The 26,205-nt window shown below is 40.5% G+C and overlaps 1 long non-coding RNA gene across 1 annotated transcript; it reads right to left on the minus strand.

The window, feature by feature from the left end:
• Positions 1-1,797: 1,797 nt before the first annotated feature.
• On the minus strand, positions 1,798-20,299 carry LOC144580333 (uncharacterized). The gene is made up of 2 exons (XR_013529636.1): positions 20,069-20,299; positions 1,798-2,517 (listed from the first exon to the last, which is right to left on the minus strand). It is a non-coding gene; the product is annotated as an uncharacterized LOC144580333 (long non-coding RNA).
• Positions 20,300-26,205: the final 5,906 nt, after the last annotated feature.

Raw genomic sequence — 26,205 nt, forward strand, 5'->3', positions numbered from 1 at the left:
ATTCAAAGCGTGCGTTTATTCAACAATAAGAGAGCTGAACATACTGACATACTGATGCTTTGAAGAGAAACTTGGGGTTCACTATATCTAACAAGAGCAAGAACAAAAGGAAGTAAAGTACACGTGGAAGAGGGCCAAGTAGGCCACTTGAGAAATCCAAGGGTGCCGTCTGACCCTCGACCTGGGGTTTTATACATTGGCATGGTTCTGGGGTTTGCATTTCTTCTCCCTTAATTTTTCCTTGGGGTGGGCTGTCCACGTGCACAGTGGCCTGCCGGCATTTGGGAGGGGCCATATGCACAAGTGTGTTTACTGAAGTTGTGCACATGCTCCCCTTACCAGTCGAGTCTTCCTAGGGGAAGGTCCTATACTGGTTAAACTCTGCCATTTTGCCTCTTAGTGCACATACTTGAGCCCATTCACCAACTCCTGAGATCTTATAGGGAAGCTGCTGATCACCACCTTCAGGTGTTTTCTGTCTATTGGGAGACTGCCTTTCCTTGGCACCAGCTACAACCAATTATTATTTTAGAGAAACAATTTAAAAAATGCTTATCACTTGATGGTTGCCTGACATTTCTGGCAAATTGCCCTGCTCTTGTTTGCCTAACTACCTCCTCTGTCATTCTTATAGATAAGATCACTGATGCTAGAGTGAAAGACTTGTTTAAAAATTGCTTAAGATGTTTTTCAGACTCTGAATTCCAGTGGAGCAGCGGACACCAAACAGTTTAAAGACCATCACAGAAAAACCAAATCAGTATAAAATGTAAGGTTTCACCACTTCCTTGTCCCATGACTTCACCCTACATTCTTTGATTAGTCAACAATCCCCACACCTCAACCCATTACAAACCCCTTAAAATCCCTAGCCCCAAACTTTCTGGGGAGGAGGATTTGAAGTTTCTCACCATCTCTTCATTTTGCTGTCCTATGATGTTTAAATTCTCTTTGCTACAACCTTGTTTCAGTGTACTGACCTGCCACAGCTCAGAAAACCGACCTGTTAGGGTCACAGTATTCTGCAAGTGGTCCCCAGAGTGTCTCAGAGAATCTGTGGGTAGGATCACTTATGTGTACTGAATGTTTATGCCCCATTAAGTTTTATACATTAAAATTTAAAAAAAATTTTTTTTAGAGACAGGGTCTCACTATGCTGCCCAGGCTGGAGTGCAGTGGCACAATCATGGCTCACTGCAGCCTGAAACTCCTGGGCTCAAGTGATCCTCCTGACTTGGCTTCCCAAAGTGCTAGCATTACAGGCATGAGCCACCCCAAACTGCCTGACATGTTAAAATCTAATCTCCAATGTGATGATATTTGGAGGTGGGGCCTTTGGGAGGTGATTAAGTCATGAGGGTGGAGTCCTCATAAATGGAATTACTGCCTTTATAAGAAGAAGGTAGAGAGCTAGCTTGCTTTCTTTCAGCTATGTGAGGGCACAACAAGAAGGTGGTAATCTACAACCTGAAAGACAGCCTTCACTAGAACCTGCCCATGCTAGCCTCCTGATCTTAGATTTCTAGCCTGCAGAATTGTGAGAAATAAATTTCGGCTGTTTATAAGCCACGCAGTTAAGAAAAAGTAAATAAATAAATAAAGCAGCCTGGGCTCTGTGAAGCATGCAAAACTTATCAGGCCCAGAAAGACATGAACATAGGACTTTAGTAGGAGGGGTCACATCCATGACCAGGGGTGGCTGTCTGAAGGCCTCTTTGACCATGTCTGGCTGCCTCACCCATTATCTTCATGTTCCTGAAATCTGTGATACAAAGAACAATGCAGAGCCAATCAATAGCTTAGATCATTTTATCGTAAATTATTCATGAACAATGGAGGAACTACCTTTCCTTTTTTCCTTAAAAAATCCTCTTGTAACTGCTGGTAATCAGAGTGTATATTCACAGCAACTTGAATCTATACTTCCAGGTGGCCATCTTTCAAGCTTTGGGGTCAAATAAAGTCTATAGTTAATCATCTTTTCTGAATATCATTATTAAAAGTTGACATAGTCTATGGCACTTTGTTATAACAGCCCAAACTAAAACAATCACAAAGTTTGTGTTTTCCTTTTAAAGACATTATCCACTGTCAACTCAAATCCACTAAAAAATTTTTTTAAATTAACTTAAAAGTATCATCTTGATAATAATTTCTTATCAAGGTTAAAGAACCACTGAAATCACTTTAACTCACTGAACTTTTTCACGGACTTGAAATTAAAGCTAAAGATGTCTACTTTTTTTTTTTTTAACTATTCTTATCTCAGCAAGCAAAGCAAAATGAGGAAAAAGGCATGTCTCTTCCCCACAGACCCCAGAATTTATGAAAAAGACGTCCAAATGGGGTTCGTCTATCAAGTGCATAAAGTCGAAGGAGGCCTAGGTGTTGCTGTTCACATCATCTGCTTAAGTTAGCACACGCCATGTGGTCTTTCTTCAGGCAATTTTCAAGTTGTCTTCTTGCATTCCTTACATTAGAAGTGCATACACAACAAAGATGAGGACTGTATAACATCTAAAGAAAGAGAAGAAGAAACAGGGAGTCAGTCCCCTGCAAATCCATTGGAGTGAGGTGTTCTTCCTGGATGGTCCTTCACCTTACATTTGCTTCATGTTGTCCCTTACAACCCAGGCAAATTCCCCACAGCAATTTGCCCACAAGATCAGCACCACGCTGCTTCGTTCCCCTTCAGAGATGATTAGTCAGCCAGTCCATATTTAGTTCCTGTTACTATTTCCCGGCCAAGTCTTTCATTCCCTAAAGCATTTCTGATGTGGTTCTTGGAACTGTCTTCAATGTGCTAAGCCTGGGCTGCCCCAAGCAAAATGCCTTGTCCATCTGTGCCAAGAAGATGCTTGCATTGTTTTCCATCAATCTCTCTCTTGCCAAAGGAATTGGATAAGAAAGGATGTCTTATTGCATTGTTGCCACTGTTCCATAACAAGAATCCTTGGGGTGGCTCTCAATAGGGAAAAATCAAACCTGAGTTAGAAAACTATAATTGCATTGCTTTCAGTAGCCAAGCCTAGGCAGATATAGCACTGTGATGTATGCAGGGCATATCTTGGATTTTTTCTTACCGCCTCCTGCAGAGCGATCCCCCTCTTGCTCTAGCAACTCCAGCACAATGGTTAATTTTAGGTATCAACTTGACTGGATTAAGATGCCCAGATAGTTGGTAAAGCATTCTTTCTGGGTATGTCTGTGAGGGTGTTTGCAGAAAAGAGGCACTAGAATCAGTGGACCGAGTAAGGAGGATCAACCCTTAACCAATGTGGGCAGGCACCAAACAATTGGTTCAGTGCCTGGATCGAACAATAAGGTCAGAGGAAAGATGAATTTTTCTGTCTTTTGGAGCTGGGACACTCATCTTCTCTTACCCTTAGACATCAGAACTCTGGATTCTCTGGCCTTTGGACTCTAAGACTTGCACCACTGGCTCTCCACGCTCTTGGGCTTTGAACTTAAACTGAGCCATGCTATCAGCTTCCTTTGCTCACCAGCTTGCAGACAGCATATGGAGGAATTCCATATTTGTGTAAGCCTCCGTATTTGTGTGAGCCTTTGTATTTGTGTGAGCCTCCATGTTTGTGTGAGCCTCCGTATTTGTGTGAGCCTCCATGTTTGTGTGAGCCTCCATATTTGTGTGAGCCTCCGTGTCTGTGTGAGCCTCCGTGTCTGTGTGAGCCTCCGTATCTGTGTGAGCCTCCGTATCTGTGTGAGCCTCCGTATCTGTGTGAGCCCCCGTGTTTGTGTGGGCCTCCGTGTTTGTGTGGGCCTCCGTGTTTGTGTGAGCCTCCGTGTTTGTGTGGGCCTCCGTGTTTGTGTGAGCCTCCATGTTTGTGTGAGCCTCCGTATTTGTGTGAGCCTCCTTATTTGTGTGAGCCTCCATATTTGTGTGAGCCAGTTTCCATAATAAATCCTCTGCCAAATATTTCTATTGATCCTATTGGTTCTGTTTCTCTGGAGAACTATAACTAATACACCCAGTTCCTGGCACTGTTTCCACAGGTTCCTATAACCAACCCCACTGCTTTTGCTGTCTCTGCCTTCTAGGACTTTTTTACTGCTTCTTCCCCCATCAAAACTGAACTTTCTTCTATTTAATGTCCATTTTTCTTAATTATGGTAAAGCAATTCACATAACAGCAGTTTATTTCCTTGTCTCACCTGATGTGACAAATGAATGAGAATCCAAAATAATGATTGTAACAGAATTTTGGGCCCTGTGGGCCACTGTTGAGGTATTCTTTATATAGAGTTTGAATATATGTTGCTGCAAAATCTTATGTTGAATTATAATCCCCAGTGTTTGAGGTGGGGCCTGATAGAAAGTATTTTGGTTGTGGAGTGTATTCCTCATGGCTTGGTACTATGCTTGCAATAGTGACTGAGTACTCATGAGATCTGATTGTTGAGGTGAGTGGCACCTTCTTCCACTACCCTCTCTTGTACCTACTTCTGCCAGTAGATACCTGCTCCTGTTTTCACCTTCCACCATAATTGTAAGCTCCTGAGGCCTCCCCAGAAGCAGATGTTAGCACCGTGCTTCCTGTACAGCCTGCAGAACCATGCACTAACTAAATCCCTTTTCTTATAGATTACCCGGTCACAGGTATTTTTTATAGCAATCCAAGGAAAGCCTAACATATTTTTAGAAGGAGCAACTATGTTGACACATTTCTTCAAAACACATAAACACCTACCGCCATCCAATAGGGTTTTTATAATTATTTGCTTATTTCATTTGTTTTAAATAGAAGATGAACCTTTCTACTATGATTTCTGCTATCTCAAGTTGAACCATACCTATAGATACCAAGATTTATTTGATAGTGAAACAAGCATGTAGAGCAAGCATATGGCAACATTTTAGATCGTCATTTCTCAAACATTACTATACATAAGAATCACCTGGGAATCTTGGTAACATACAGATTTTGATTTACTAGGTCTGTGGAGGACCTGAGATTCTGCTCTGAGGTGATGCCTATGCCATGGACACCTGGTCTATACGTCAAAGAGAAAGGATCTATGGGGGAGGGCAGAACTTGGAAAAAAAGAAAGAGAAGAAGAGATCGCTTCTAAATAATTTCATGGAAGAAATGGAAATAGGAGATATCATTGACTGAAACATAAAATGTAGCAGACTATTAAGATCCTCTAAGGAAGAACCTGCCGTATGGATTCCATTGTTTTACCATTTAGTCTTAATTCAACATATGTTTATAGAACATTTATTTATTTGACGAATACCATTACACTTCTGTGTCCCATGGGCAGTGCAAGTCATTGAGGAAGAATGTGGTCAAGGTTGGCATCATTTTCACAAACACAGAGCTGAGAGAATATACACAAAAGCTACGTAAGGGAAGAATAATGGTTGAATTTTATCCTATAACCAAATATATACAAAATGGCCATAAAATGAAGTATCCTAAAAACAATCAAACAAAAAGGATAATTTCTGAATTCAGTTGTTTTTTTACCTCTCAAATCAATCTAAATGATCACAAGGTAGAATTTTATCTTTAATACTTAGTGAATAGCTTGCATATGTAGTACATTTTCTTCTTCAGAACCACACCTCACAACTGCCCATAGCTCAGAGCTATAGAAGATGCCCTCCAAAGAAGTGAAATTTATTTTGGAACTCATTCAGGTATGTATGAATTAATTCATTTGAAGTCATTTGCTGCATGTCTACTTTGTGCCATGCTGCACTCAGTACTAGGGCCCAGAGATGAAAGGACATACTGTGTTCAAGGAGCTCAGCTGGAGGTATTTTAATTTGAACCCAATCTGGCAGCAAAGTCAGACCATTGTCATATTGTCATACCTAACAGCACGGTAAAACTGACGGCTTCAGTATTCCTAAGGAGAGTTTCTGGTCCAACTGAGCTTGGAGCCTATGATTGAGGAAGACCTCGCGAGTATCTCAGGAACTATACACCATGACCAAATGGGACAAATCCCAAAAATGCCAAGTTAGCGCAACATATAAAAATCAATCAGTGCAATATGCTATATTAATAAAAAATTGTAAACCGCACGATTACTACAATCAATGCAGAGAAAATATTTGACCAAATCCAACAATCTTTTATGAAATAAAAGCAAACAGCAAACTAAGAGTAGAGGGGAATTTCCTCAACTTGATGATGGTCATCTAAGGAAAACTCGCAAGCAATATCATACTTAATAGTTAAAGATTGAATGCTTATATGTGAAAGAAGACAAGGATGTCTACTCTTGCTACCTGTATTCAATGTTGTACTGAAGAGTTTAGCCAGAAAAAGTAGGTAATAAAAGGGAATAAATTATCAAGAATGGAAAAAAGTAAATAAAACTATCACTTATATGTGGAAAGTATTAAGAAATATATATGCAGGCACACACACACATGCACACACACAAATTATCAGCACTTATAAACAACCATGGCAAGGTTACAGAACACAAGATAAACACACAAATTCAATTGTACAATCTACACACTCACAGTGAGCAATCTGCATATAAAATTAGTATAACAATTTTATTTAAAATAACATCAAAAAGAAGAGAATGCACGTAAATTAACAAAAGAAGTACAAGATTTGTAAACTAAAAACTGTAAGACATAACTGAAAGAAATAAAAGAAGACCAATAAGTGAGAAAACAGTCCATGTTCACAGACTAAAGACTTAATATTGTTAACATGGCAACACTCCCCTAATTGATCTACATATTTAATGCAATCTCTACCATAATCCCAGTTGGGTTTTTTTTGCAGAAATTGACAACTTGATTCTATAATTTGCAAGAGATCCAGAATAAGCAAAGCAATTTTGAAAACAAAATGAAGTTTGAGGTCTCATACTCCCTATTTCAAAACTATTTTTTAAAAAATTATGGAACAAATGGAGCTACAATCATTAAGAAAATGTAATAAGGAAAGACATGTAGATCAATGAAATAAATTTAAATTGAGACTTTTGAAATAAAACCTTAAATATATGGTAAGCTGATATTTTTTTACAAGCAGGTCAGGACAATTCAATGGAACGAAAGCCATCTTTTCAACAAATGGTGCCAACACAAGTGTTTATCTGTATGTAAAAGAATGAAGTTGGACTCCTACCTCATACCATATACAAAATTAAATTGGATTAAACATCTAAATGTAAAAGTCAAAATTATAAAACTCTTAGAGGAAAACATAAACACAAACCTTTATGACTTTGGATTAAGGAAGCCTTTCTTCAATATGACACCAAAAAACAAGCAACAAGAACAACAAAAACAGACAAATTCAACTTCATCAAAATTAAAAAAATTTGCATTTAAAATAACACCATTAAAAAGGAAAAGACAACCCATAGAATAAGAGAAAATATTTACAAATCATATATCTGATAAGAGACTTCTTTGCAGACTGTATAACAAACTTATAACTCAACAATAAAAGATAAATGACCCCATTTTCAAATGGGGAAAATATCTGAATGGACATTTCTCCAAAAATACACAGATGGACAATACACAGTAATACTTTGCTCAACATCATTATTCTTTAGGGAAATAAAATCAAAACTACAACGAAATACCATATTGCTCCCACTAGGATGGCTATAATTACAATAATAATTTTTAAAGCAACTAGCTTTGGCAAGAATATAAAGAAACTGAAGCCATCATTCATTATTAGTGAAAATGTAGAATGGTGCAACCACTTTCGAAACAGTTTGGTATTTCCTTAAACAAAGAGTTACCACATGATCCAGCATTTATCCAAAAGAATTGAAAACCTATGTCTTCAGAAAACTTGTACACAATGTTCACAATAGCACTATTCATCATTGTCAAAAACTTGAAAAAATCCAAATATTCATCAATTGATGCATGGATAAACAAAATGAGGTAAATTTCTACAGTAAAATATTAATCAGCTATAAAAGGGAAAGAAATACTGATACAGGATATAATATGAATGAACTTTTAATGTAGTAAACAATTTAACTTCACTCAAAGCAAGGTCTGATATTTGCCCCTAACTCCTGGGATGTAATCTCCAGACCCTTGGAATGCCCTGCCTGATAAAATATCTGTGTTTGCCTGGGGTCCTTGGGTCAGCCAAATACTAACAGAGTAATTTAGGGTGGAGGCTTTGGGGCACGTGGTATCAGTTGACCTCCAGAATGTCTGAACACTGAAGTCAGCCGTGTGAGCAGCCAGCCAGGTTTACATGATCAAGCTCCAATAAAGATCTGGACACCAAGAGTCTGCTGTGCTTCCCTGGCTGGCAATATTCTGTGGGTGCTGTTACATATTGATACCAGGAAAGTAATGCTAAGAACAACTGGTAGTTTTGCATCTGATACTTTTTTGAACTCTGTTCTATGCACCTCTTTCTCTGGCTGCTTCTAATTGGTATCCTTTAGCTGTAATAAACCAAAATCATGAGCATAACAGCTTTCAGTGAGTTTTGTGGGTTTTTTTATTGATGGTCCTGGGAATCCCCAAACTTGCAATTGGTATCAGAAGAAAGAGTGATCTGGTAGATTGTTCCTCTAAGTTCTGAACTTTAAAAACATTATGGTAAGTGAAAGGAGCTAGAAACAAAGGTTACGTATTTTAATGTAACATTTTTAGGAAATATTCAAAACAGGCAAATACATAGAAAAAGAAAGTAGATTAGTGATTGCCAGGGCCTGAGAAGGAAGGAAATGGGGAGTAACTGCAAAAGGATATGGGTTTCTTTCAGGAATGAGGAAAATGTTCTGGAATTAGACAGTGGTAACGGTTGCACAACTGGGTTAGTACACTGGAGCCTACTAAAATGTACACTTTAAAGGAGTAAATGTTGTGATGTGTGAATATCTTTTTATTTAATTAAATTAATTAGTTAATTTTTATTTATTTTTTTGAAATGGAGTTTCACTCTTGTTGCCCAGGCTGGAGTGCAGTGGCAGTCTTGGCTCCCTGAAACCTCCACCTCCAGGTTCCAGCGATTCTCCTGCCTCAACCTCCTGAGTAGCTGTTATTACAGATGCCCGCCACCACACCCAGATTTTTTTAAAGTATATATTTAGTAGAGACAGTGTTTCACCATGTTGGCCAGGCTGCTCTTGAACTCCTGACCTCAGGTGATCCACCCACCTCAGCCTCCCAAAGTACTGGGATTACAGTGTGAGCTACTGCACCCAGCCTGAATTATATCTTTTTTAAAACGTAGCTCAGTATGGGTGAGGAAAGAGACCCTTTCCTCTTAAGCTTCTAAGGCCACTTCCCCTTTAGCCTTCTACATTGCCTTTCAAAAGGAAAAGTTAAAAGTCAGCCAGAGGAGGTCAGTGGAAGGACGAATTGGCACTGCTGGCCAGGTTAAGGATTAACCCCCATACTGCTAACCACAACCCTGTGTGGAGGAATTTTCCCCAGAAGGCATTGTTCTTGCTCAACTGCTCAGACCCCCACCTAGTCATGTCCCCCACCTCTCGACCCTCTCGCATGTGCACCTCTTAGACTGTAAGCCTTTTAAAGGGTCAGGGTTTTCTTTCTCGGGAGCTCGGTTGTTGAGGCATCTATACCTGCTACAGCTCCCAGACAAATAAAATTACCACCTCCTTCCCTGTTTGGTGTTCAAGAGGTTTGTTTGCCACCACTCCTGCTTCATTAGTACCCCATAGATTTCCTTTGACCGGGCCCAGAGATGAAGAAGAAAAGGGGGATTGACTGGAGCTGGTAATTTAGTTACCCCAAATGCGGTCATGAGCACAGAGCCTTGCTGGGGGAATAACTCCTTAGCATGCTTCTAATGTGGCTTCTCAGGAGAGGTTCCAGTGGGCGAGGGACTAGGGGACCAGAAGTAACAAACAGAAGCTAACAGCCTTGGGCTCTGCTCTTCATCTCACACATACCCTCTGGATAGACAGTAAAATTCAGTGTCAGTTTCTCCATAAAAATCTCCTGTTTAGAAAAAAAAAAAAGCCTCTTCTGCTTTCTTTTCTCATTAAAATGTCACTTCTAAGTCATTTAGAAAGGGTCAGGTTGCATGTTGGCTCTGAAACCTTTGACAGCTACTGTAATTGCCTAGAGGTTAATAACAGTGATGTCTCTCACAGGTTCAATTTTGAAGTTTCTGCCAAGCCATTAACATGTAACCAGGGTAAAGAAGTCAAAGGACATTAGAGATGAGGAGAAAACCAATCTCATCTACCTCTGGACTGTCACCTCTTCCTTGGGACAGGACAAGTTTCTAAGTTGCTGTTGCCTGGTATAGCTAGATTAGCTCTGGGATCTGATCCCGAGTTCTGCCACCAACTAATCATATGGTCTCAAGCAAATTATTAAATATTTTTCCTATTTATTTATTTATTTTGAGACACAATCTCACTCTGTTGCCCAGGCTGAAGTACAGTGGCTCTATCTTGGCTTACTGCAACCTCTGCCTCCTGGGTTCAAGTGATTTTCCTATCTCAGGCTCCTGAATAGTTGGGATTACAGGTGTGTAGCACCACAACTGGTAATCTTTGTATTCTTAGTAGAGACAGGGTTTCACTATGTTGGCCAGGCTGCTCCCAAACTCCTAGCCTCAGGTGATCTGCCCGTCTCACCCTCCCAAAGTGCTGGGATTACAGGCATGAGCCACCGCTCCCAGACTTATTTTTGCTATTCTTAAACATGGAATACTGCCACCTCTCCTGCTCTGCCTCAGGGCCATCTTGACAAAATCTTCTATAGATTATTACTATAGGGTGAGGTAGGACAAAGACAAACATGAGCATAGGGTGCTGCAGAAACACCACGAAAGGGCAGTCACTGAGCCTAGGGTTGGATCAGGAAAGCTTCTTGCACAAAGATAGACATGAATTATTATTATTATTCTTCATTTGAGACAGGAGCTCACTCTGTTGCCCAGGCTGGAGTGCAATGCCACAATCATGGCTCACTGCAGCCTCAACCTCCTGGGCCCACGCAATCCTCCTATCTTAGCCTCTCGAGTAGCTCGGACTACAGGTGTGTGCCACAATGACTGGCTATTTTTAAAAATTATTTGTAGAGATGGTGTCTCAATATGCTGCCCAGGCTGATCTCAAACTCCTGGACTCAAGCAATCCTCCCACTTCAGCCTCCCAAAGTGCTAGGATTATAGGTGTGAGCCACCATGCCCAGCTATAGACATGCATTAAAATAACATGTTTTATCACCTGGAATTGGTTACTTTTAGGAAATAAAGGAGAAGATATCTAAAATACATGTTTGAAGGGTGCTCTAGTTGCTTGTGTCTCAAGCATTCTGGTATCAATTTTTCCTCTTTTATGGTCATTTAAATCACATTTAATTCCTTCTTTGTATTCTTAAAATAAACATCCCAGAGGGAATTATGTTCTCCGTTCTTCAGATGAGAATACTGAGTTGACAAAGTCTGCATAACTAACTGAAACTTCACTTAACTGGTCAGTGGCTGAGATGGGCTTTGAACCATAGTTTTCCAACCACCATATTCACACTCTGTCTACCAAAGCACTGGCTTCCAGATCTGGTGATAATCAAACTTGCCTCAGATGCTGTGAGAATCAATAGGCATAGTACTGATGGCTACATCTTCCTATCCATCTGTTCCATTCTTAAGAGACTTTAAAATATTCCATCTTTAATACAGTGCTGTCTCTTACAGGTTTTCCTTGGCTATTCCTTTCCTAGAGAATCTTCTAGCTCAAGCATAGTACAATGGGCAAGTACATGAGTTTGGAGCCAGTATCTGAGTTGAAATCTTTGTTCACTATGTGATTTTATACAAGTTATTTGACATTGCTATGTCTTTGCTTACTATGCAGTGGGAATAATGTATCCTTCAAAGATTAAATGAAAAGATTATAAAGATTAAACATGCTAAGGATATAAAATAGCTAGTGAGGTTCAAAAATAGCTCATTGAACTTAATGTTCAATATGTTGCATCTTACAGTACTCTATCTCACCTCTCTTCAGAAGAAAGGAAAAGAAGTGAAAGGAGCCAGAATCCAAGTTCATTTAAACAGTCTGTCCCTGGCCAGCATTCTTGTCAGGAGTTGCTCTTCCCATATGGCCTTCCATCTAGCACTCAAATGTTGCTGTTATGGATCCAGATGTTTCCCATACATTTGTTTTACAAATCAACTTAAAAATGGCAAAGGAGGCTGGATGCAGTGGCTCATGCCTGTAATCCCAGCACTTTGGGAGGTTAAGGCAGGTGGATCAAGAGATCAACCATTCTGGCATGGTGAAACCCCATCTCTACTAAAAAACACACAAAAAATTAGCCAGGTGCGGTGGTGGTGCACATGTAGTCCTAGCAACTTAAGAGGCTGAGGCAGGGGAATTGCTTGAACCCGGGAGACAGAGGTTGCAGTGAGCAGAGATTGTGTCACCGCACTCCAGCCTGACAACAAAGACACTGTCTCCAAAAAAAAAAAAAAATGGTGAAGGGCAAGGAAAGATCATGCTCCTTCAAAATTAGAAATCCAGATGCTAATGTCTCAAGGGCATGCCAGAAACCTTCATGGCAGCCCCTCCCATCACAGGTCTGGAGGCCTAGCAGGGAAAAAAATGATTTTCAGGGCAGGGTCCAGGGCCCTTCTGCTGTGTGCAGCCTCAGCACTTGGTGCCCTGCATTCTAGCTGCTCCAGCCTTGGCTAAAAGGGGCCAAGGTACAGCTCAGGCCATTGTTTCAGAGGTTACAAGTTCCAAGCTTTGACACCTTCCATGTAGTGTCGGTCCAACAGGTATACAGAAGACAAGAATTAAGATATGGGAATTTCTGCCTAGATTTCAGGGAATGTATGAAAATGCCTGGACATCCAGGCAGAAGTCTGCTGCAGGGATGCAGCCCTCATGGATAACCTCTAGCAGAGCAGTACAGATGGGAAATGTGGGTTCCAAACCCCCACACAGAGTCCCCACTGGGGCACTATCTAGTGGAACTGTAAGGAGAGAGCCATTATACTCCAGAACCCAGAATGGTAGATCCACCAACAGTTTGCCTCATATGACTGGAAAAGCCATAGACACTTAACACCAGCCATGAAAGCAGCCAGAGGGTGCCATACTCAGCAAAGCCACAGGAGTTGAGCTGCCCAAGGCTGTGGGAACCCACCCTTTGTATCAGCATGCTCTGAATATGAGACCTGGTGTCAAAGGAGATTATTCTGGAGCTTTGAGATTTAATGACTGCCTTGTTGGATTCTGGACTTGCAAGGGGCCTGTAGCCCCTTTGTTTTGACTGCTTTCTCCCATCTGGAACAGCTATATTTACCCAATGCCTATACCTCCATTGCATCTAGGAAGTAACTAACTTGCTTTTGATTTTATAGGACCATAGGCAGAAGGGACTTTCCTTATCTCAGATAAGACTATGGACTTGCACTTTTGGGTTAATGCTAAAATGAGTTAAGACTGGGGAACTGTTGAGAAAGCATAATTGTGTTTTGAAATGCTAGAAAGATGAGATTTGGGAGGGGCCAGGAACAGAATAATATGGTCTGGCTCTGTGTCGCCACCCAAATTTTATTTTGAATTGTAATCCAAATTGTAAGCCCCATGTATTGGGGTAGGGACCTTGTGGGAGGTGACTGGATCATGGGGGTGGTTCCCCCATGCTGATTTTGTGATAGTGAGTGAGTTGTTACATGACCTGATGGTTTTATAAGGGACTTTTCCTCACTTCACTATGCACTTCTCCTCCCTGCTGCCTTGTGAAGGAGGACAGGTTTGCTTCCCCTTCTGCCATGATTGTAAGTTTCCTGAGACCTGTGGAACTGTGAGTCAATTAAACCTCTTTTCTTTTTAAATTACCCAGTCTTGGGCAGTTCCTTTTAGCAGCATGAAGCTGAGCTAATACAGTTGGTATGAATGTAGTAAAAAGGAACACTTTTACACTGTGAGTGGGAATGTAAACTAGTACAACCACTATGGAAAACAGCACGGAGATTCCTTGAAGAACTAAAAATATATCTACCATTTGATCCAGCAATCTCACTATTAGGTATCTACCCAGAAGAAAAGCAGCAAGGGTGGGCTGCGGCCATATTGTGGATGCTTTAAATGCTGGGGATGGAGATTAACTCAATTTAAAAGACCCAGCGAAACATTTTGAACAGGGGGCAATATGATTGGAGTTTTCATCAGAGTCCATTAATCAGATGCAATGGCGGTAAATTATACATCTTGGGAAGTAATAAAAATTAAATAAGTCCAAAGCAGCATAACTGGCAATTACAAAAATATAGAACCAGTTCAAATATGCCCATTTATCAACAAGTGGATAAAGAAAAAAAAAAAAAATATATATATATATAATGGAATACTGTTCAGCCATAAAAAGGAACAAAATAATGCATTTGCAGCAACCTGGATGGAATTGGAGACTATTATTCTAAATGAAGTAACTCAGGAAAGGAAAACCAAACATCGTATGATCTTATTCATAAGTGGGAGCTAAGCTATGAGGACACAAAGGCATAAGAATGAAACAATGGACTTTGGCGACTTAGGGGAAGGGGTGGAAGGGATGAGGGATAAAAGATTACACATTGGATACAGTGTGCACTGCTTGAGTAGTGAGTGCACCAAAATCTCAATTCATGCACCCAAATACCACCTGTTCCCTGAAAACCTATTGAAATAAAAAATAAATAAATAATAAGAATTCATGAAAGAGAATTCACATGACTTTAAAGGATGGGTGGAATTTCAACAAGTGGAGGGAGCAGAGCAAGAGGAGATGTCAAGAGAATATATCAGTTGGCGTGAATAACGTTGACTAAGGATGGAGATGGAGAAATGAAGCCTTGCTTGGAGAACATCAAGGAGTCAAATTCAATTGCACTAAAGCAAGAGATACATGTATTTAAGTAGTGGAAGAAAAAGCAACAGGGGTGGGTTGTGGCCATATTATGGATGCTTTAAATACTGGGGGATGGAGATTAACTCAATTTAAAAGAGCTGATGGAACATTTTGAGCAGGGGGCAATATGATTGGAGTTTTCATCAGAGTCCATTAATCATGTGGTAAATGATACTCACATTTTGGGAAGTCATAAAAATTAAATGAGTCCAAAGCAGTGAAGTTTCTAACTAAATTTAGTAGGTACAAAATTAACTCTCTCTTCTCCCTTTTAATGTACTCATTGTTTCTGAAGCTGTGATCCATAAAAATGGGCCTAGAGTCCTGTCTAGGTTCTGCTGGCTTTGAATTTCATTTTTCCTCCCAGAAACCAGCTGAAAGGGTCACCCTGTGACGTGGGTCTAGAAAATCCCCAGATGGAGACCAAAGGATAAGTTTTTGTGACCTCTAGCTAGTTACTTGAGCCTGAGAGACTTAGAATTCCACAGCTTAAATCCAGCCAGCCTGGAACTCTCTGCTAAAAGCTACTTGAGCAGAGCTGACCCTCTGTCTCTCTTCTTTTTTCATATGTCTCTTTAGAGGCTCATTTTGACTGACCAGCCAACATCACTTGGCATTCAGGAAGCATGTCTCCCCCCTCACTGCCTCCCCTGCGCTGAGCCTTGAAGATGATTTGGGGTTTTGTAGCCTATTATTTCCACCCTCCTCTCCCCTTCTCCTGCTGCTAGGAGGCTTTTTTTCTGATAAGAACCTTCTAGCAGTTTCATCAGAGCCATTGTTAAGAGGAGGCACGTCTTGTCACAATGGATACCTGACGACTTCCCCCTTTCTGCAGACAAATCAGTCCTTAGTGAAAGGTCTCATTATTGCTCTTGTACCATTATTCTGGATGTGCTGGCTTAGGGCCCCTCACTCATCCTCCTTTGGGGAGGAAAAGAAAAATCCTGTTTCTTGCCATTCACTTTTTAAAAATATGGCTGTGAAAATGCTCTCGTTCGCCACAAATGGGATCTGAGGAAGACACAACTTCTGCACTTCTTACCCTACAGATTCTTGCAACATCCTTCACAGACTTAGAGGTTAACTGTGTTTTCCTAGGGTTTCTACTTTCTTGTCCAACACAGGGTGCTTCAACTCCCCAGAAATCAAAATGCACTGACCTGTGCCCCTCTCAAGCATTTCAGTGTCTTAAAATAGAAAAAAAAAATCCTTTCTGTCTTCCAGCCCTCCTATGTAATTTTCTTTTTCTTTTGTTCCCATACCTGCAGGCTAGCTTCCATCAGCTCACTCAAAAATTCATAAATTAAGTGTCCACTGTGGTTAAGGCACTGCGATAGGCACAGTGAGAGATGAATTACTTCTCAGACTCTTCTCTGTCACATTCCTATGTATCAGAGAGCAAAGGCAGGCAGAAGCAACCCCATCTGATCTCCTCCTGATGTCTTCCAGGTAACAGGGTACCAGATGCTCTGTCAGAGTAATTATTTACTTTAAAGCCACTCATTGGAAAATATATAAATCTGGATTTCTTAACCCAACACCCTGCAAATTGCAAGACTAATCTCTAGTAAATTTGTTTCTTACTCAACTTTTGGCTGACTCTTGGGAAAAAAGAAATTAGGTAAACTGTTTCTAGTCAAACTGAGAAGTGAACATACAGATACTCACCTGTAAGGGGAAAAAAATATATTCACCAGAAGAAAAGGGAAGGTAGAGGTCTCCATTCATGGGTGACAAAAGAGAAACAGACTTAGCCTTATAGCTGTCAACCGAAGAATGATGGTTCATAACTTTAGAAAAGAGAACTTCATTTCTCATAAATGGTTGCAGCCTGCAGGGTGGCCATTCTGACAGACTGGAAAGCATAGACTTTGGACAGAAGCCAGAAACAGACACTTTGAAAGAAGGGTAAATGGAATAGGAATTTATGCCAAGCAGAATGGCTTTATGTGTATGTGTGTGTGTGTGTGTGTGTGTGTGTGTGTGTGTGTGTGTATGTGTGGATGTATATATATGTGTGTGTGTGTCTGTATATATATAGATATCTAAATATATATTATATAAATGCATATATTATAGAAATACATATACAGCCATTTATATTATACAACTATCCATAAAGCCATTCTGCTTGATATTATAAGTTACAGGAGTAGTCATGAATATTTATGAAAGGAGATACATGCACTAACTTTATGCTCCTTCATGGGCCCCACATTCAAAAAAAATGGTGGCAAGCAAGATCCAAGGGTGGAATTTTGGAGCCTCTCATATCAAAAGGTGAAGCAGAAGACATGAAAACCCTCAGTGCCTATGCTCCACAGACCTGCCAGAACCACTGTGTGGTCAGTAGTCTTATCAGGAAGGAATGCTGGTTAGTTGTGTCAAAACTACAAAAGAGAGGGGCAGCGTTGGATAGATATCGGGGTAGAGTCTTTCAAAAGAGTTGGTTTCTGTTGAAGTCTTAGGAAAGAAAGCCTAATGGTGGTTAGCAAGGGAGGAGGTATGACAAAGCATGTCAGATCTTCCATCCTGTCATGGCCAGGAACTCAGCTTCCAAGGTTTCTCTGAGGTCCCCTTGGCCCAGAGGGGGTCCATTCAGTTGGTTGGGTTTTATTTCTCATCATTGAATTATTTGTGGGAGGAAGAGCAAGTACTACAGTTTTCTCTAAAGCAGAGGATCCGAAGGACAATTAGACGATGTGAAACAGTGTTAAAGGCACTGGTTTTGCTAAACGAACAGGGAAAGCCAACATAGTTTTAGTAGAGTAGCCATATCTCTCTTCTTGCCTCCCTTCATCTTGTCATCCTACATAAGTAAGCAGAGGCAACTCTCAACTGCCCATGTCAAGGAAAAGGGGGCCTACACATTCTTGAGAATCCAAGGCCTTCTCTGTAGGGATTGGTGTTTTGCCCAGTTAATCTCTCCTTCTTAACTGTTGAATTCAGTTAGTATATCTCTTTTCATATTGAGGGTCTCCTGTACCTGCTTCCTTATTCTTGGTTACATTTCAGTGAGTTCGGCTTATTGAGTAAGCAACGCTTTGCATTAGTCCTGTTAAAGGCTCTTACCTAGACAAAAAGGGAAGAACTATGGGCATGATTTTCCTTTAAGCAGCTTTAACCAACTTTAACCAAATAAGCCATTTCACAGGAGGCTTAAATAGATTCACTAGACATCGATAAAACAAGAGTAAGCCTCCATGCCACCCGCATCTGCCAGCCCCCAAAGGGAGGAAAAGACAGCCTCCCTGGTTCAGAGTGATAGCTCTCACAGTTCCAAACAGTGTGAGAACCATACAAGAAAAGAGATGAACAGACATTGTCCTGGCAGCATGTGTTTTATGAAAAAGTGCCAAGTCCCCTTTTGGTTAGAAAGGGTCATCAATCCTATTTGCTGGTTTTAGCATGAAGAAGTGTGCTAGGATTCCCTAGAGGGAAGTGGCCACTTGGAAGTAAGCATGGCCCTTAGGAGGTGTGGCTAGGTATTCAAGTGCTGGACATCATGCCAAGAATGCACTGGTTTTTTCAAATGACATCCCTAAAACCAGTCACATTTTCCAAATCTAATATAACATTTACACCTAAATTCAAAGAAAACTCTTTAATACAGTTGAATGAATCACTTTGTGCCTTGGTTTTTTCACTTAAAATACTGAAAAGAGGCCAGGTGCGGTGGTTCATGCCTGCAATCCCAGCACTTTGGGAGGCTGAGGCGGGCGGATCACTTGAGGTCAAGAGTTCCAGACCAGCCTAGCCAACATGGCGAAACCCCATCTGTACTAAAAAAAAAAAAAAAAAAAAAAATAGCTGGGAATGATGGCACATGCGTGTAATCCCAGCTACTTGGGAGGCTGAGGCACGAGAATCACTTAAACCTGGGAGGTGGAGGTTGCAGTGAGTCAACATTGCACCACTGCATTCCAGCCTGGATGACAGAGCAAGACACTGTCTCAAAATATAGATAGATAGATAGATAGATAGATAGATAGATAGATAGATAGATAGATAATAAATAGATAAATAGATAAGAATAGCATCTGCTTCTTATTGTTATAATGATTAAGTGAGATTAGAATAATGCCTGGCATACAGCTAAAACTCATTAAATGTTGTTTAGTATTGTTGTTGCTGTTGTTATAAGTTAAAATCTGTAAGTGTTAACTTAGAGTAGAATTTGGAAATTGAAAAAAGTAATTTCAAGGCCCCAGTTTCACCAAAAAGGAACTTCCCTGAGGGACCCTTATCAATACATATCCAAATAAGTGACGGAATGCAGTATTCTATCTTATTTTGCAGAACGTTTTCTTTCTGGGTCTATTTCACTAATGTGTAGCCCCATTGAAAGAATGCTGAGTGGGTTACAGGGAAAGTTGGGTAAAGATTTCATAGCCCAGAACATTCTTGACAATAATTAGAAGTTATCCACAAAATTAAAATACAAGATCATCCACAGGTTATGTATCAGAAATCAGAAGTGAGTGTATTATTCCCACTCGGATTGCTAATGGTTAAAATTGCTCAGCGGGGTAGTGGAGTAGTAGAGACCAGATGCTAAGATTTAGGTTTTCCATAGACACTGTGCAGATACAAGGTCTCCAGAGGACAGGTCACAGTGACATTTATCATAACTGGCAACTGGCACACAGCTTCATAGGAAACACGGAAATGACTTAACCATAACTAACTTGCTAGCTCCATGTTTTAAGAATTGTGCAAGAATCACTCACCTGCATAGATAGTACTGATGGTTACACAGCATTCTGAATGTATTTAATGCCAGTGAATTGCACACTTACAAGTAGTTACAATGACAGATATGTCTATCTTGCCACAATAAAAAAATAAAGTGACAAATAAAAAATAAATAAACAAAAACAAGAATCACCATCTTTAGCCCAGAGAATCGGACACTGTAATTCGTCTACCACCAAATGGTAGGACAAAATCGGTAGTAAGTCCACCAGTGAGAAGTTGACTTGAGGAGAAGGAAACTAGACTCTGAGTCACATCTAATTTCAGAGAGAATCAGCTGCTATTGAAATATGTACAGCCCTTCATGTATGCTGCGGATGGAAAACTAACAATCAGGAAAGAAAGTGTCTCCGTAGTTTAGCAGCATAGCCAAGAAGCTAAAATAGATTCTGCCCGTAAAAATACTATTAGAAATCTACCCAATCAATTAAGGCAACCCCTTACCGTGAGGCCCAATTTCTTTGGCCACATTCTTCACTCTATATGGGTGAAGTTGAGTAAGGACGCCAGCCCAAGTTTATGGGTCTTAATTCCTTCTTTTAAGAAGGCTTTCAATCCTTCTTTTCAGGGAGGCTGGTCTCCCAAGGAATGGCAAGCTTGCTAGGAACCTCCCGTCTTTGGCGCCACTCACACCACTAACTGCGGCTGTCATCTCGCTTGCAGGGCTGATCTCCTGCACAGTGCCTGCTGCGCCCTCTAGTGTCATCGACAGTCTTTTTTTTTTTTTTTTTTTTAAGATGGGGTTTCACCATGTTGGCCAGGCTGGTCTTGAACTCCTAACCTCAGGTGATTCACCCACCTCGGCTTCCCAAAGTGCTAGGATTACAAGCATGAGCCACCACGCCCAGCCCATCGACAGTCTTGTGCAGTTCTTTGTGGGAAAGGGAACAAGGCTTAGCACTATTATAGCCTAAACTCCGGTGATTTTCCTTACTGGACTCCTTGGTTCATAGAGAGCTTTCTCACAGTTCATTGCAGAGGGGAGCCCTGGGTACCCTGTGTATCCATGTGTATACCGAGGAATTTGGGTCTGTAAAAGCCTCGCATTCTTCCTCATTCATTTTCCAGTGAAGTTCAACGGCACACATACAATAGAAATTCCAGAAACTATTCTGGGCAGATAGGTCTCCAGGGTGCAGAGGCTAAATGGACACTATCAACAACTGTGGCAGAACCAAGTTAAGGCTCACAGTAGCGTTTCTTCCCCGTAAACCTGTGACTAGACTGTACCTCCCTTGCAGTTAGCTATAACCAGTAATTAAATTCTAATCCATGTGTAAAATTCCATATATAAAGAAACAGTGAATTTGTTTAGGCTCTTAAAAACTCCCACACTTGATCCTCTTTTATTTTTTCCCTCATATGCTAGCTGAATGAAAAGCAGTTCAAATCCCTGGAGGGCAGTGGAACTACAACATAGGACACCATCCAGGGGAAAAAGGGGACTTTGGTTTGTTTGTGACATGAATGAGAAACAAACTTTTATTGTATTAAACCACTAATATTTTGAGTGTGTTCATCATATCAGCAAGCAGTACTTGGTCTAACTAGTACATTGGCCCTGTGGTTCTACTTTCAAAACAGCATGCTAATATAAAAAGCAGTGAGGCATATAATAATTTTTTAAAAGAAGATATTAAGGAGGAAAAGTTGTATATTTTTCATTAAAAAACTATCCTTTGCTTAATGATACAAAAAAGCTTCTAGTAAACTGGCCATAGAAGAAATGATTGTTAAGTGAATCTATTTCACTAATGAAAACCATTATAAAACCAGTTATATTTTTTCTGAGAAAAAGCAGCCTTTTATGTGGTAAAATTACATGTTTAAAGATATAATGAATATTTTAATAATCAAAAGTATAAAAGGAGAGCTGAATAATTTATCACAATTATGCACTATTATATACCACATAGAAATTATCAATAATATTACACATCATTCTAAACTGCAAAGGAAGTATCTGCATTATGCCAACTGGTGAGCATTACTCAGCTGCCAGAATTTCACTGTTACCACCTCATCCAGGCAGGCTCTGTTCTTCTGTCCAGTGATGGCAAGGAGTTAAAACTCCCTGACCGGGCCAGGCACGGTGGCTCAAGCCTGTAGTCCCAGCACTTTGGGAGGCTGAGGAGGGTGGATCACGAGGTCAAGAGATTGAGACCATCCTGGTCAACATAGTGAACCCCGTCTCTACTAAAAATACAAAAAATTAGCTGGGCATGGTGGTGCGTGCCTGTAATCCCAGCTACTCAGGAGGCTGAGGCAGTAGAATTGCCTGAACCCAGGAGGCGGAGGTTGAGGTGAGCTGAGATCGTGCCATTGCACTCCAGCCTGGGTAACAAGAGCGAAACTCCGTCTCAAAAACAAAACAAAACAAAAAAACTCCCTGACCATCTAGCAGGGATGCTCTGGTGGGCATGCCTGCCTTGGGTGAGTATGGGATGGAAGTCTGAGACCTTTTTTAACCCTGACTGTGTATGCCTCAGCAAAGGAACCAAATGGTCTCCAAATGCCGTAAGTTTTATGAGTGCCATATTTGGAATTCATTGAGTAATTTTTTACTCATTTTGTAAAAAATTCCCAATTCTAAATTCTAATTAAGAAAAGCACAAAAAAGCCATATTTGCGTATGATGAGGTCTTCCTAGCAATTTCCTTAATGTTCTTTTGGAATATAAAATTATACTGACTTTGTATTACCTCAGTTTTCACTAACTCAAAGATAAAGGGAGGGTGGGAAGAATGTGGATTCTTTCATCCTAAAGAGCTATCAGCATTTCAAAAACTGGAAAGTCATTCTGCAACTTCCCTGTCTATCTGGGAGGGGAAAATGAATTTAAAATAAAGCAAATGGTTAAGAACCTAGTGTTAATTGAAGATCAATCAGGAGTTAACCTACATTACATCTGAAATTATAGTGCTAATTGATGGAATGCTAGGATTCAATTTAAAAGCAGATGGTTCACATACAGATTTTCACAACTTGAGGAATATAAAAGATTAGATACCCTGCCATATTTGTTTACTCTTTCAATAGGCAGGAATGAGCTCCTTCAAAGATGCACATATGAAAGAAGGAAACTTCCTCTTCAGTTTTATTGGTTTAATTTCACTGGGGGCCTATGCTTGGGATGGAGGTAGGTAGGGCAGGGTCTGAACAGTGAGTAGATACATATTACCAAACATAAATTGTCAGTACGCTTTCTGTTTAACTGCTGTTGCACATGAAATCTCTGTCCCCAGCAAGGAGAAATTTGCAGGCTGGTTGCATTCATCACGAGAAAAAGCCCTGGATTTTCTGCTGCTGTTGTGTTTGGTGGCTTGTTTTAATTAGGGACCAGGAAATGGATCAGTTTTAGCCTACCAAGCACGAATTCCAGCTTAGACTCATTCCTTTCGCCACCATTTTCAGACTTAATTTCTACAATTCTTCAGCTGCATCAGCATTTTGACCCTGAGTTCACGTGAATCCAAAACAGTTTCTTGAGTTGGTCAATATAAACAAGAAAATTCACGAAATACAGTTGAGAAAAGTCACCGTTTCAGGCAAGAAGTTGATTTAAATGCAATAAGAAAAGCCTAAAGTTCACCTTTTTGATGAGAAGCAAAGGGCTGTGAGGAGATATTACTCTAAGGCAAAATTTAAGACAATTTTTTTTAAATGTCACTATCTCCACAAACAAAAGAGCCCATGGCACAGTGTCTGTATGTATCCTTTTAACAGTGAATGAATTTAACATTCTATAAACACTTGCCTGCATTTCTGCTCTCCACCCCAATACACACGCACAAAACAAGACAAAGCACTAGTTTTAGACGCAAAGATTGTACTCTTTCCTTAATAGATACATTCACTGTTTAGTGGAACCTATTATTTTGGAAGCGAATCCTTTAGTTCTTAAGATGGTATCAAGTATAACATTGACTTGCATTCAGAAAACTCTGGTACATGTGTGGCCCTGAATTAAAAACAAGAAAAAAAGAGAAGGAGGAGGAGAAAAAGCTTTAAAAAGAAAAGTCCTACTAAAAGAAAGAAAAATTCTGCAAATAATTGGCCAATACAAAATAAAATCCCACGTGGACACAGGGAGGGGAGCACTACACACTGGGGTCTATTGGGGGGAATAGGGGAGGGACAGCGTCGCGGGGGGGGAGCTGGGGAGGGATAGCAGGGGGAGAAATGCCAGATGTGGGTGAAGGGGAGGAAGACAGCAAATCACACTACAATGTGTGTACCTATGCAACTATCTTGCATGTCCTGCACATGTACCCCAAAACTTAAAATGCAATAAAAAGGAAAAAAAAAGTTGGAAAGAAAAAAAAAATCCTTATCTCCTATAAAGCACAACTAAATACTACCTGGTCCTTGATGAAGTCTCTCTAACTGCAGAAATATGCGAATGAAGTAAGTTACCAATGCCTCAATTACTACTGGCATATTAGAGAGAATGATGGAGGAGGGCTCAGGGAAATGAGATCTGGTCTTGGCATCCACCAGCCAGTCATGACCAAGCCCCATTCCCTCTCTGGGCCTCAGCTTCCTCATCTTTAGAATAAAGGGATTCATTTAGATCAGAGTTTCCCAATGAATTTGTTACAACTCTAGTTCCATAGGATGGTGGGAGTATAAGGTAAAAAAAAAATTTTAATACTGAATTAAATTAAGTTAAAAGATTCCATAGTCAATAAATTAGGAAAACACTGGGTTAAATAAAGTCAAACAGGTATCTTTACCGCAGAACTTCTCAGGCCTCCTGGCATCATGTTACATTGATATTTTCTTCCTAGTATTACTGAACTGAACTAGGGTCCACTTGCCTGGGGTAGTAAAATCAGACACTGATGCTTGAGATTTGCAGTGGAGAAAAGGGCATTTATTGTATGGTGTTAAGCAAGAAGAATGAGCAGTTAACACTTGAGACCTGAACTCCCTGATGGCTTACAACTTCTGCTTTCAGGAAAGCAGAAGTTGCTGTCAAAATTGCAAACCAACTCTTGGAGGTTATATGTTGGCCCATGAGTGTGACTCTCTCCAGACCCTTCAGGAAGAAATGTAAAACAAGAACCACAATCAGAGTTCAGTTTTCAGTTCCCCCTTATCAAAGGTCTATCTGACAGCAGCGGACATCTTCCAGCTGGTGGGACTTTCTGTAAAACAACTCAAGAACATACGTGAAGATGTTATCATTTTGTTTCTATAAGGAACCAAAACAACTTGTGACTCTGGCTTGCTTAGGAGATTATTGTTACTACTATCTTCTTGCTTATCTGTTGCTCATTTACTTTTTAAGGCTAGCTAGGTACCTGTAATTTATCTTGAAGGAACTCAGGATTTTTCCTTTATTTCTATGCTTGGGGGTCTCAGCAGGCCACAAAGAGGGTTCTTGCTTCATCTCACTGGCACATACTGATGTCCAATTTATTTATTTATTATGTATCATCCCCCAATTAAGGTGTTAGCCTCATGAGATCTGGAGCGTTGTTTGCCTTGAAAGACAGTGGGTTGCTGACTAGGACAAGCTTTGGGGGAATCTGTGATCCGCAGTTGCTCAGGTCTTCATGCTCAGAAGAGCCATGTAGTTGGTTTAATGTTTTACTGTTGCCATCTTGAAATTCTTAATAACTTTTGAACAAGGAACGTCAGAGTTTTGTCATTGGGCCTTGCAAATCATGTAGCTCATCCTACCCTTTCTGGTGTTAATGAGAAACAGGTTACTTGGCTTTAAAGCCTAGTTCTGCCACTCATGACTTTTGGCAAGTTACTTTTGCCTCTGTAATGTTGCTCTGGCTGGTCTTGAACTCCTGACCTCAAGCTATCCTCCCATCCCAGCCTCCAAAAGTGCTGTGATTACAGATGTGAGCCACCGCACTTAGCCTATAGTTCAATGTTGAAGTAAGGATGCTAATAGTTATTTTCAAAAACTGACACCCTCTAAGGACTGAAATTTCCTTTGTAAGACTAATGAAAGGCCACAAAATTAGAATTAAAAGAGGGGCCTGAATTCTGCTAAGACATGGGCACAATTAAACAATAACCAGCCATTGTTCCCTAGCTTGCTTTTCTATAATTGCTTACTGCTCAGGAGTTAGGTTGCTGGAGGTCACAAGATTTATAACGTCCCCAATTGCTCCGAAAGATAATATCACTATTGTAAAACCTAACACTGATCTTTGAGATACATTTTAGACTTTTGCATTCTAGTGGTCCAACTGACACCACTTGGACCCATGACTCATACCAAAGAACTAACTTAATTGGTCCTGTGACCTCCCACCCAGAAACTGATTCAGCACATGAAGACAGTTTCAATAGTCCCATGATTTCATACCCAACCAATCAGCAGCACCCATTCCCTAGCCCTTTGCTCACCAAATTATCCTTAAAAAACCTAGCCTCTGAGTGCTCAGGAAGACGGATTTGAGAAATATTTCTAATCTTCCTCACTCTGTGCCCCATATAGTAAACTTCTCCCTACTGCAACACCTGCTGTCTCAGTGTATTGGCTTTCTGTGCAGCAGGCCACAAGAACCCTCTGGTTTCTTTTGGTCTGTAACAAAAGTGCCATACATGCATAAGCC

This window comes from Callithrix jacchus, chromosome 19 (genome assembly GCF_049354715.1).
Source record: "Callithrix jacchus isolate 240 chromosome 19, calJac240_pri, whole genome shotgun sequence".
Lineage (NCBI taxonomy): Eukaryota > Metazoa > Chordata > Mammalia > Primates > Cebidae > Callithrix > Callithrix jacchus.